The sequence below is a fragment of the Saccopteryx leptura genome, chromosome 3, assembly GCF_036850995.1.
Source record: "Saccopteryx leptura isolate mSacLep1 chromosome 3, mSacLep1_pri_phased_curated, whole genome shotgun sequence".
Taxonomy (NCBI): Eukaryota; Metazoa; Chordata; class Mammalia; order Chiroptera; family Emballonuridae; genus Saccopteryx; species Saccopteryx leptura.
In genome coordinates, this window is record NC_089505.1 from 79,572,643 (window position 1) to 79,585,631 (window position 12,989).

The 12,989-nt window shown below is 38.7% G+C and overlaps 1 protein-coding gene across 1 annotated transcript in view; it reads left to right on the forward strand.

Annotated features, from left to right (window-relative positions):
• Positions 1–12,989, forward strand: part of LOC136399391 (leukocyte immunoglobulin-like receptor subfamily A member 6) — a 367,572-nt gene that overhangs the window by 64,272 nt on the left and 290,311 nt on the right. The window lies entirely within an intron of this gene.

The window sequence follows — 12,989 nt, forward strand, 5'->3', positions numbered from 1 at the left end:
CTAATTCTACCAACAAGAAGATTCTCAAATGAACACTCTAATCTTATACTTAAAGGAAATTAGAACAACAAACAAAGTCCAAAGTGAGTAAAAGAAGAAATAACAAAGATTAGAGCAGAAATATATAAAATAGAAATTAGAAAATAAAATAATACAAAAGATTAATGAAATCAAGAGCTGGTTCTTTGAAAAGATAAAAGACACTGACAGATGTTTAACCAGACTCATCAAGACAATAAAAGAGAGAAGACCTAATTAAATAAAATCAGAGATGAAAGAGTAGAAGTAACAACTGACATCAGACAAACGCAAAGCATAGTAAGAAAATATTATGCCAATAAACTGGAGAATCTGGATAAAATGGATAAATTCCTAGAAACATAAACTCTTATAAAATCCAGTAAGGAAGAATCAAAGAATCTGAATACACAGGTTACAGCCCATGATTGAAAGAGTAATAAGAACAAGAACAAAAAATTCCCAAAAAATAGAAGTAGTGAGTCAAGTGGATTCCCAGGTAAACATTACCAAATATTCAGAGAATGACTAACATGTACCCTTCTGAAATTATTATTATTTTAATTCACAAGAAGAAAATACTCCCAAGCTTATTTTACAAGGCCAGCATTACCTAATTCCAAAACCAGATAAAGACACTACAAACAAACAAAAAAAGCCTATAGGTCAGTATTCCTGATGAATATAGATGTTAAAATCCTCTACAAAATATTAACAAACCAAATACAGCAATATGTTAAGAAGGTCATACATCATTATCAAGTGGGATTTATTTTGGGGATGCAAGATTGATACAATTTCTGCTAATCAATAAATGTGATGCACCACATAAAAAAAATGAAGAATAAAAATCACATGGCCATATCAATAGATGCAGAAAATGCATTTGATAAAATCCAGCATCCATTTGTATAAAAACTCTCAGCAAAGTGAAAATACAGGGAACATTCCTCAACATAATAAAGGTCATATATAAGAAACCAGTAGACAACATCATAGTCAATGGGCAAAAACTACAAGAGTTTCCTTAAGATCAGAAACAAGACAAAAATGTACATTATCACCACTCCTATTCAATATAGTACGGTAAGTGTTAGCTACATCAATCAGTCTAGAACAAGATAAAAGGCAGTCAAATTGGAAAGGAAGAAGTAAAATTGTCATTATTTGCATGATATTTTATATAGCAAACCCTAAAGGTTTTACACTATAAAATTACTAGAACTAATAAATGAATTCAGGAAAGTAGCAGTATATAAAATAAACACCCAGAAATCAGTAGCATTTTTGTATTTAGAAAATTAAATTTAATAGGATGACATTGATCAACAAGTGTACATAGATTTCAGGTAAACATCACTCTATCATTTGAACAGTTGATTATGTTGTAAATTCATCAAAAAGACAAATCATTTTCCGTCACCTTACATTTGTCCTTTGTTACACCCTTCCCTAATGCCCTGTCCCTCACTTACATATCCCAACCCCAGGTAACTACTGCACTCCTTTCTGTCTATGAGTCTCAGTTTTTTGTTTCAACTGTGTGTAAAATCATATGGTTCTTAGCTTTTTCTGATTTACTTATTTCATCCAGTATAATGTTCTCAAGGTCCACCCATGTTGTTGTAAATGGCACTATGTCATCATTTTATATTGATGAGTAGTATTCCATTGTGTATGTATAACATCTATAATATATATATTACTATATTATATATAATATTTTATATTACTACATTATATATAATATATTATATATAATATATATTATATTACTATATATTACAGTATACATTACATCTTATATATTATATATTACATATATATATTTTATAATATATATATTGCATCTTCTTTACTCAATCCTCTATCGAGGGACACTTTGGTTGTTTCCATATCTTGGCCACTGTAAATAATGCTGCAATCAACATAAGCAATGCAAGTATTTTTACTTACCAATATTTTTGAGTTTTGGGTGTAAATATCCAGCAGAGGGTTTGATGGGTCATATGGTAATTCTATTTTTAATTTTTTTAGGAAACACTAAGCTTTCTTACATAATGATTGTACTAATTTGCATCCCCACCAACAGTGAATGAGCATTTCATTTTCTCCACAGTCTCTCCAACACTTGTTATTATTACCTGTCTTGTTGATAATAGCCAATCTAATAGGTGTAGGGTAATATCTCATTGTAGTTTTGATTTGCACTTCTAGAATAGCTAGTGAAGATGAGCATCTTTTCCTATATCTGTTGGCCATTAGTATTTCTTTTTTGGAGAAGTGTCTGTTCAGATGCTTTTCCCATTTTTTAACTGGATTGCTTACTTGTTTGTTGCTGAGCTTTGTGAAATGGAACAAAATATTACCAGGTTTGCCTGTAACCATAAAAAACCTCCAATAGCAAAAGCACTCCTGAGAAAAAAGAACAAAGCTGGAGGTATTACAATACCTGACTTCAAATTATACTAGAGTGATGATAATGAAAGCAGGATGCTATTGGCAGAAAAAGAGACAGACCAATGGAACAAAATCAGTTGCATTTTATTCACCAATACTGATATATCAGAAAGAGAAACCAAGAAAACAATACCATTCACAATTGCTTTAAAAATTATAATAAGCCCTGGCTGATTGGCTTAGTGGTAGAGCATCAGCCTGGTGTGCGGAAGTCCCGGGTTTGATTCCTGGCCAGGGCACACAGGAGAAGAGCCCATCTGCTTCTCCACTCCTCTCCCTCTCCTTCCTCTCTGTCTCTCTCTTCCCCTCCCGCAGCCGAGGGTCCATTGGAGCAAAGTTGGCCCGGGCACTGGGGATGGCTCCATGGCCTCTGCCTCAGGTGCTAGAGTGGTTCTGGTCGCAACAGAGTGATGTCCCAGATGGGCAGAGCATTGCCCCTGGTGGGCATGCCGAGTGGATCCCGGTTGGGCGCATGCGGGAGTCTGTCTGACTGCCTCCCAGTTTCCAGCTTCGGAAAAATACAAAAAAAAAATAATAATAAAATATCAGACATTTTTCATAACAATATTTTTTCAGATATATCTCCTTGGAGAATGGAAACCAGAAAAAAGATAAACAAATGAAACTACATCAAACTAAAAAAATTTGCAAAGCAAAGAAAACCATCAACAAAATGAAAAGACAACTCACTGAATGGGAGGGCATATTCACCAATATATCTGATAAGGGATTAATATCCAAAAATTATAAATATAAAGAATGTGTAAAACTCAACAACAAAAAATTCAATTAAAAATTGTCAAAGGACTTGTGGGACATACAGATGGCCAATAGACATATGAAAAGATGCTCAGTGTCACTAGCTATCAGAGAAATGTTAATTCAACCTGAGACATCACCTAATACCTGTCAGATGGCTATCAACAAACAAGTGTTTGTTTTCAATGGTGTAGTTAAAAGGGAACCTTTGTGCACTGTTGGTGAAAATGCAGACTGGTGCAGCTTTGGGTAATAGGGCTATTTTAACTCTGTTGATTCTTCCAATTCATAGAATATTTTTCCATTTCATTGTGTCTTTTTCAATTTCCTTTAATACTGCTTTGTAGTTTTCATTGTTAAATTTATTCCCAGGTATTTTATCTTTTGCATTGCAACTGTAAAAGGGATTATTTTTCTGAGTTCATTTTTCAAAGTTTCATTGTTGGCATATATGAAAGCAATAGAATTCTGTATATTGATTTTGTATCCTGTGACCTTACTGTATTGGTTTATTGTTTCTCTTAGTCTTTCTGTGGAGTCTTTGAGGTTTTCTATATATAGAATCATGTTATCTTCAAAAAGTGAAACTTCTTTTCTGATTTGAATGCCTTTTATTTCTTTCTCTCTTCCAGGGAAGGGAGATGTAAGGGAGGGGAAGGATCATTGGGGAAGGGTGTAAAGAAGGACAAATGTAAGGTGACAGAAAATGATTTGACTTTGGTGATGGATATACAGCATAATTATGTATTCAAATGTTAGAGTGATGGTTAACTGAAATCTATGTATACTTGTTGATCAATGTCATCCTGTTCAATTTAATTTTCAAAACCTTGGCATCTTAAGCTTCGCTTAGACCTAAATGAATGCATTGCTCATTAAGTATTTCTAAAAACTCATTTAAGCTCCTGGTTTCCAGTGTGTTCACAGCCTGCCAGACACTTGCCCAGGTTCCAGGGTCTTGACTCATAGACAGAGGTTGCCCCCAGTTACCTGGGAGCAAATAAGAGGCAGGTAAGAGAAGAGGAGATGGTTCTTTGTGGGACATCTCACACATTCCAGGACCAGCCTGTCCTTTAACAAATAAAGCTGAGGAAGAACCAGGTCTCCCTTATTTCTTCACTTCAGCCATTACCATGTTCGCAAGGCACTGGAGGGTGCATTTGAGGCCCCCAGCATCCCTGCAGTCCAAGATGGTGGAACCTGGGGCAGAGAAGGTGGTGAAACTGTGTCACAGCAACTGCAGGATTGCAGGCTTCTGTTCCTAAAGCAGCGACTCAGGGTCTCCCCAGCAGCATGCTCACAGGGACAGAGAGCCATGTTCTCTCATGACCATCCCCTAGGCTGTCCCCAGACCACCCTCTGCCTTCCTCATACACCCAGGCACACCCACAGACACAAACACAGGCACACATACCAACACTCACACCCACACCCAGTACTGCATACACATCCAGGAATAAACAAGCTTACATTTTTCTGTGGTGTTAATTTTAGAACAAAAATGGAGGTGTTTGTGGGGACCTCACTCTGTGGGCTTTCCTGTGTGAACACAGAGAATAAACTGTTGTGTCCTTATAAGGGGAAATTTAACTTCTGAAAAGGTCACTTATTAAGAGACACGGTATTTGAGTACACAAGGTCACTTACAGTAATTTCTCAACATTGCCATTGATCATAGAATTACTCAAGTCCTGGAATTGAGTACACTTTTCTCCTATTTAATATATAACACACAGCCATGAAAGGCATATCACCCATGCTCAGATGAATTTTCAAGTCACGGTGTGTTTGGTATTAACCTAAGGGCTCTCTGTTCAGACACCAAATACAAACTGTGTTATTCCCTGAAATGATGCGTTCACTGGGTTTGTTCAAATACTCTATTAATACAAAAAACGTGGAAAAGAAAGGGTGGTAAGATCACCAACATCTAAAAAGTTACTGATCTGCAATACTTTTTCTATTAAATAGGCTCATAAACCAACAAAACAGTGAAATGGGATCAAAGAAAAGTAGCCATCATGTCTCAGCACTGCTGATGGAGGGTCAAGCTGTGGTAAGGTACCAATGAATTGAAAAATTAACATTAATACTTTAGGAGAAAAATCAGGTTTTTTTGTCCTCTCCTTTTTGTAGAGGATGAGGGGAAAACAATGTGGGAATTTCCTAGCTTGCAGAGACATACTGTGTATGAAACCCCCTTTTACTAGAAAGCTTAAAGGACATTTTATAATTTGAGCTAAGCATACAGAGAGGTTTTGTGAATATTCTAAGGTATTTTTCCCCGCTGAGAAGGAAGGAAGGGGCCGGAGGCACAAAGTGTGGAATAGCAAAGGCTCTATTTAGTACAGCGTTTTCTGCCTGACAAGGTCCTCTGGTCCTGGGGTACAGAGGCCAGAGAAGTTGCAGATTAAACTGTGTGAGGGATATTTAAAGGGGTCCTCTAGGATGGGCGAGCTAATATGACGTGGTGAAATCTCACTGGCTGATGGACCGTTGCTCCTTTCCCAAGGACCTCTGGAATTTTCTTCTGGCATGCTTGGTTGTGGGCAGCCCTAGCCAAAGTTCCCAGGTTTGAGTTTCTCATGTGGCCTTCCCCCATTACCCCCTGATATTACTAATATGAGTTTTATACTTAAGTGTGATTTTTACCAACTCAGGATGGACAACAGCATTGTGTTATAAAGAAATTTTGTGCTAAGTTTTGAATGGAAGTAAAGAGGAAACTTGAGTCCCCCCCCCCGCCCCACCCCATGCACCTGTGAAAAAAGAGAATAAACACCTAGCCAGGTGTGGGGGGGAAGGGAAGAAAAGATTAAGCAAAACCTTTCCTTTCTCTTTCATTCTTTCTTTAATGGACCATTCACAAACACTTTTCCTCTGGTGCCATATAGGCTCCCCCTCCCATCCTGAAAATGTATAGTTAATGTATATACCTTTAGACAAAGGAATGGCAAATAAACACTGAAAGATTTGAGAATGGTTTTTAATATGTAAAGCAACATTATTCACTATTGTGTTACCTTGTAAGTTTTAATATATAAGAATATTTTTATAAATCCTATAGACGATTGTTACAAGCTTGCTAATGAATAGTGTCATCTTCCCCTCTTCTTCTTTTTCCCACCAACCTGTGTAAACAAAGGTATATAACCCACCTCAGGGCTATATGTTGCACATAACAATTTGGGTCAGCTATGCCCCGTGTTAGTCATATGCAGCCGGCATATTAATAAATCTCCTCCTTTTAATAAAACTCCTTAAAAATTCATTTGGAGTTGGTGTCTCTATGTAAACCCTATGGAACGATACTTTACAACAAAGCAAGGTTCTGTCTCTGGGTAGCTGATAGTAAAAATGCTTCTGTTGGCATGACCATATCTACCTGGACTCCCCTCCCCTTTTTATTTAAAAAATTAAACTTAATAGAGTAATATTGATCAATAAGAGTACATACGTTTCAGGTAAATATTTTTATACCATTTGAACTGTTGGTTGTGTTGTGTGCCCATCACCTCAAAGTCGAATCATTTCCATCACCATGTATTTGTCCCTCTTTATTCCCTTCCCCTACAAACTCTTCCCCCACAACCTCCTCCCCCTGGTAACCACTTTACTTTTATCTACCTGGTCTCTTGTAATGGTTTTTGATCTACAGTCTTTGGGGCATCTGGTAAAGGTGCTCAGTGTGGACTTGATCACATTAGCAGGCAGCTAGAGGTTGATGGGAAAAGAGAGCAAAGCGAGTTGGACATTTTATGTCATAACACTTGGAGAGTGTGCTTCAGTAAGAAGCTTCAGCATCTATCTCATTTAGCTTAATTTGCTAAAAGGCTAAAGTCTTCATAGGCTCAACCGCACATTTCAGAGTCTATTGTGTCCTCAGCCCTTTGGACTCAATCCCTGGCCATTTAGGGGACATTTCCCCAAGGCACTGCCGGTCCCAGTGCCAGTGAAGGAGGTTCTTCTGCTTTTCCACTTTAAAGCTTGCACAGTGGAAGCTGGAAGGGCGGTCATGGAGGCCTGTCAGTCTATACTAGAAGAAGAATCTGATTGGTTAGAGGGAGGAATCAACAGAAGCCTGCAAAATTTGAAGAAACAGATTGGTTAGTTTAAGGGAAGCTAGTCCTTCCCAGTCTTTTCTCCCTGTTTGGAAACAAGCTGACCTTGCTCATTCACTTATGGGATCTCCAAGCACCTGCCATATTTCTAGGACTGTCTCCCAAGGACAGGCTTTGAGCAGCACCTGGATTGGACTGAGCTTTGATATGGGCTACACCATGGCACAGAATACCTTGACTTTGGTCTTTATACTGAGCTTACTGAAAACTAACCTGGACTTTTTTCTTTGACAAGACAAATGGAAATGAGATGTTTAATACTGTGAACAATCTTCTATATCAATCCTAAATACATCTTACTGCAAAAACCCAAGGTTCTCTGAGTGTGACTCCAGTAAAATGCTTTTTCTGCAATGCCGCACCAGAACCACGTCAGAAGTGGCATTAGCTCCAGTATCTGAGCCACTCAGAAGTTTCTTTCTGCAAGTCAGTCCTGCAGCTAAAGGTGAGTGTGAAGTTTACTGACCATGGAGCCTGACTTCAAGTGATATGAAAACACTGCTTTGCCTAAATATGTACTTCCAGACTGTGCTTGACATTTGTGGCTTCCTCTTTCTATTGATTGTCTTCAATGAGCATGTTTGTTTTGTATTTCAGCACAGTGGACCACGAGCCCTTCCCTACATTCCAGGAAAATAGGAGAGTTCGCACTGCTGACTAATCTTTCCCCTCAGGGTTTCGGATCTGCAGTGATATTAACGTTGCACTTTTGCAACAGCCTGAGGGGGGGAGCCAAGGTGATCACTGCAGGGATTCAGGAAAGATCAGAGCACAATAATTCCTCAGGAAAGTTGATCACTGCAGTTTACTGATAAAGGGAGAGTTAGCTAGAGTCCCCTCTCTGGTTAGAGAACATGGACAAAGATGCCATTAATGGCTACCCTTGCACAAGACTCTCATACCAGGTGTGTTAATAACTTCTGCACAATGGACGGGCCATTGACTTGATAGGAGCTTGTTCTCTTAAAAGACTTTCATATTTTAATTGGTAAAGTTGAGTGCAATGGTCCTCAGAGAGAAAAATACTCAGCGTGTCTTTGTGGCTGGAACATGCTGGGTGTACCATGACCATGATGTCAATTGTTCTCATCTGGTTCCCACACACCCCAGAGTGGACTCACCAGAAGGGATCACAGGCAGAGGTGTTGGTGAATCATAGAAGATCAGAGACTATACATACTCCTGTTTTATGAAGTTCTTGGTCCAGATATAATGGACCAGTGCAGAGCCAGCAATTCTAAGTCAGCATGTTGGGCTCTGGAGATAAATTACTCACCTTGTTGGAACAGAAGTAACCAAGACCATGAGATAAAGATGCCAGTAAGAGAAAGTTGTCTACACTGAAATATTCAATAAATCTAGGGATTTTCCCTGTGGAGAAATACCCTGTCCTAATTGTCAGAGCTGAGTGACAGTTTATTTTATGTAGCAGTTTATGAGTTGTTTGTGTAGATAGTGATTCGATTAAAAAGTAAAAATATAAAGGTCAAGTCAACAGCAGCCAAAATTCCCAGGCATATTGTGTGTTGAGAATGGATGTTTAGTTTCTCACAAGAAGACAGTGTATACAAAATATATATATATATATATATTTTGAAGAAGTTTACTGAGCATGGAGCCTGACTTCAAGTGACACAAAAACACTGCTTTGCCTAAATATGTGTTTCCAGACTGTGCTTGACATTTGTGCTTCCTCTTTCTGTTGATTGTCTTCAATGAACATGTTTGTTTTGTATTTCAGCACAGTGGACCACGAGCCCTTCCCTACATTCCAGCCCTTCCCTACATTCCCTACATATATATGTACATGCAGGAGGTGGTGGTCTGAGGTTTTGGGTGAAACTACAAATGACAGAAATGTTCATGAATTTAAGGGGTGATAAGTCATTCCATGGGGAGATTCATCTTGTTACTCCATTGCACTGGACATGGCCATCTCATAATTGATGTTGAATATAATCATTGTCTGTTTGAGACTCAGATCCATGAGATCTTTATGGGGATCATCCATGTAGAACAGCTCTCTTGTTCCACCAGCATGACAATGTTGTGCATTTGCTCTGTGGTACATGGCAATCAGCAGTGACTTGTATCTTCTGAGCACTCGAGCTTTGGCTCGTGTAGCTGGGGAAATGAGTTTTTAAATTTATTTAATTGTAGTATTTATCCAAAGAAAATGAAAACACTAATTTGACAAGGTGTATGCATCTGTATGTTTATTATAGTGTTATGTACAATAACCAGCATATGGAAGCACCCTGGGTGTTCATGGATGGCTAAATGTATAAAGATTGCCTGAAACCTATGTACTCTCTCTCTCTCTTTTTTTATTTTTCCTTTTTTAATATTTATTTTATTGATTTTAGAGAGAAAGAGAGGAAGGCAGAAAGAGACAAGAACATTAATCTGTACCTTTATATTCCTTGACCTCATATTGAACTGGCAACCTCTGAGCTTTGGGACAATGCTCTAGCCAATTAAGCTACCCAGCCAAGGCTAGACTTATATACACTTATTTATCAATGTCACTCCATTAAATTTAATTTCCCAAATATCTCTCTCTTCCCTCTATCAGCCAAGGCTCCATTGACACAAAGTTGTTCTGGGCGCTGTGGATGGCTCCATGGCTTCCACCTCAGGCGCTAAAATGGTTCTGGTTGCAATGGAACAACAGCCCTGATGTATAGAGCATCACCCCCTCGTGGGCATGCCAGGTGGATGCTAGTCAGTGCATGTAGTAGTTTATCTCTCTGCCTCCCTGCTTTTCACTTCAGAAAAAAAAAGGTTATCTGATGCATGCATTAAAAATAGACTCCAGAAATGCAATATTGGAGCATAAAAATTAAATATAAACAGTAATTGGACCCCAATATTGTGTGTCACACTGTGTCATACAAATGGCTTACATGGCTTTACCACATAATCCTTACATACCCCTTAGCAGTCACAGACACATTTGAGAAGAAGGAATCTGTGTTATGTCTATTTCTTGTTTATATCTGTGGACTTTGGAGGAGAATTTGCTGTCTAAATGGCTGTAAAAGCAGATATGGGGAAGCATTAATGTAATTAATAGCTCAGTTTGTGTGTGTGCATGTGTGTGTGTGTGTGTGTGTGTGTGTGAGAGAGAGAGAGAGAGAGAGAGAGAGAGAGAGTGTGTGTGTGTGTGTATGTGTGTGTGTTTACAGGGTAAATGCACCAGTCTGCTTCAAAGAAGCAGAAGTAAAAAAAATAAAAAGTAGTTATGTGAACTGAGGTTGGAGGGTCTCATCTGGTTGATCATGAACAACCTGAGTTTAGAAAGAAATGTTTGGATTTACCCTGAAGACCGTGAGAACCAAGGAAGGATTTTGGCAAATGTATATAGACAGATTTGAAATGAAAATTAGACTCATACATGGAGGGTGAATTAAAGAAAAAAGTGAGAGTGCAGATCTCAGATCTTAAGAAGGTGGTGGATCTGATAACACGCGTGCACACACACACACACCACATACACACACATTAGATAGGAACTGTGGCACTATCACTGGAACGGTTAAAGGACATTCAAACAAAATACTTCTCTTGGTCCCTCTTTTGTTATTTTGATCACAGTGAAAAAAACCCACCCCACAAATGTGATGTGAGTCATTCTTGCCTGAGACATGGAGGAAATGAGATGAAGTATTACTGGGTTAGATGGAGATTTTGGAGGTTTAAGAAATTGAAAAGCAGAGATGACTGGTCCAATGAGAGAAGGGTCCAGACCAGACCACACATGTAGAGCCACCGGTAACAGAACAACAGGTGCTCTCAGTGCAGTGAGGAGAGCATGGATTTTTAAGCTCATCATGCTGGACCAGTTGGGTGAGTCTGTGGAACAAGGTGGACATGTATCTTTCCTCACACCACTTACAATAATGGGTGACACAAGGGCTGCAGATCAAAATGTGAAAAGAAAATAAATTCCTTGTTCTCTTGATAAAAAATAGAGGAAACTATCTCCAGTAGGCAAATGTTTCTTCAAATGGATAAACAACCACAAATTGAGTGAAAATATGGTACATGGAAGCATGCTAAAAAGGGAGGAGAGTGAGGGAGATGGGAGTAGGGGTATAAAGAGAATCAACATATTGGGTGATGGAGGATGATTTGACTTTGTGTAATGGGTACACATCATAATTGACTATTTAAATGGTATGAAGATGTTTTCTTTAAATCTGTGTACTCTGGTTGACCAATGTCATCCTGTTAAATTTGTCTAAATAAAATTTAAAAAAATTAAGAAGTCCTGTTTCTCATTAATACCTGCAAAAGATTTTTATTTATTTATTTATTCATTTTAGAGAGGAGAGAGAGAGAGAGAGAGAGTAAGAGAGAGTGAGAGAGAGAAGGGGGAGGAGCAGAAAGCACCAACTCCCATATGTGCCTTGACCAGGCAAGCCCAGGGTTTTGAACCAGCGACCTCAGTGTTCCAGGTCGAAGCTTTATCCACTGCGCCACCACAGGTCAGGCAATTTTTATAAATCCATACATTGGGAGACAATATTTACGATGTCTAAGTAAGCCAATGGGGCCCTGGCCAGTTTGCTCAGTCATGAGCGCTTGCCTGGTGTGTGAATGTCCTGGGTTTGATTTGCAGTCAGGGCACACAGAAGAAATGCCCATCTGCTTCTCCACCCATCCCCCTCTTGCTTCTCTCTCTCTCTCTCTCTCTCTCTCTCTCTCTCTCTCTCTCTTTCTCTCTCTCCTTCCTCTCCTGCAGCTTTGGCTTTATTAGAGCGAGTTGACTTCGGGCACTGAGAATGGCTCCATGGCCTCCATTTCAGGTGCTAAAAAATCTCTCTATATGCAATGGAGCAAGGGGCCCCAGATGGGCAAAGCATTGCCCCCTAGTGGGCTTGCTGGGTGAAACCCCATTGGGGCACATGCAGGAGCCTGTCTCTTCCTCTCCATCCTCTCAAAAAAACAAAAAATAAGTAAAAAAGACAATGGACTGGTATTGAGAACATTTAAGACTTATCTACAAATCTATAAGATGACAGTGCTAATTTAAAATTAAAAGGGTCTTCCAAAGGGAAGGCAACAAGCATTTATTAGGGATCAGTAAGTATAGCTATTTAGATTCCTTAGACTCAGACAGAGCCTAAACCTTGTTCCAACAGAAGACAGAGGCATGGGGCATTTATGAGAAAGAGAAGTGTAGCAATTACATCCATAGGAAGAATGCTCTGTTATTGGTGCAGATGAGCTAAATAGTGATGTTCATTCTAAAATAGGTTTATAAGTTTCAGAGAAATAGCCAATTAGTCCAGTCATCATAACTTCTGTTTGTTTATCATAGCTGTAGTTATTTGAGGCACAATGCTCAAACCAGTCCAAAGATTATTTTGCCCCATTTTTAACATTTCAAACATTTGGGTTTTTAAAAATTAAATGTATTTTAATGACATTGGTTAATAACATTATATAGGTTTTGGTATACAAGTCTACAATATGCCATTTGTATATTATATTGTGTGTGTACCTTAGAAATATAGAATCAGATTCTGCCTTTACATATGGGAGAAGCAAATTTGAGGTATTGATAGAATTTTATCAGTGGGATCTCTCTCAAAGGGGGCTGAGCCTACTTCTCTTCAGCTCAGA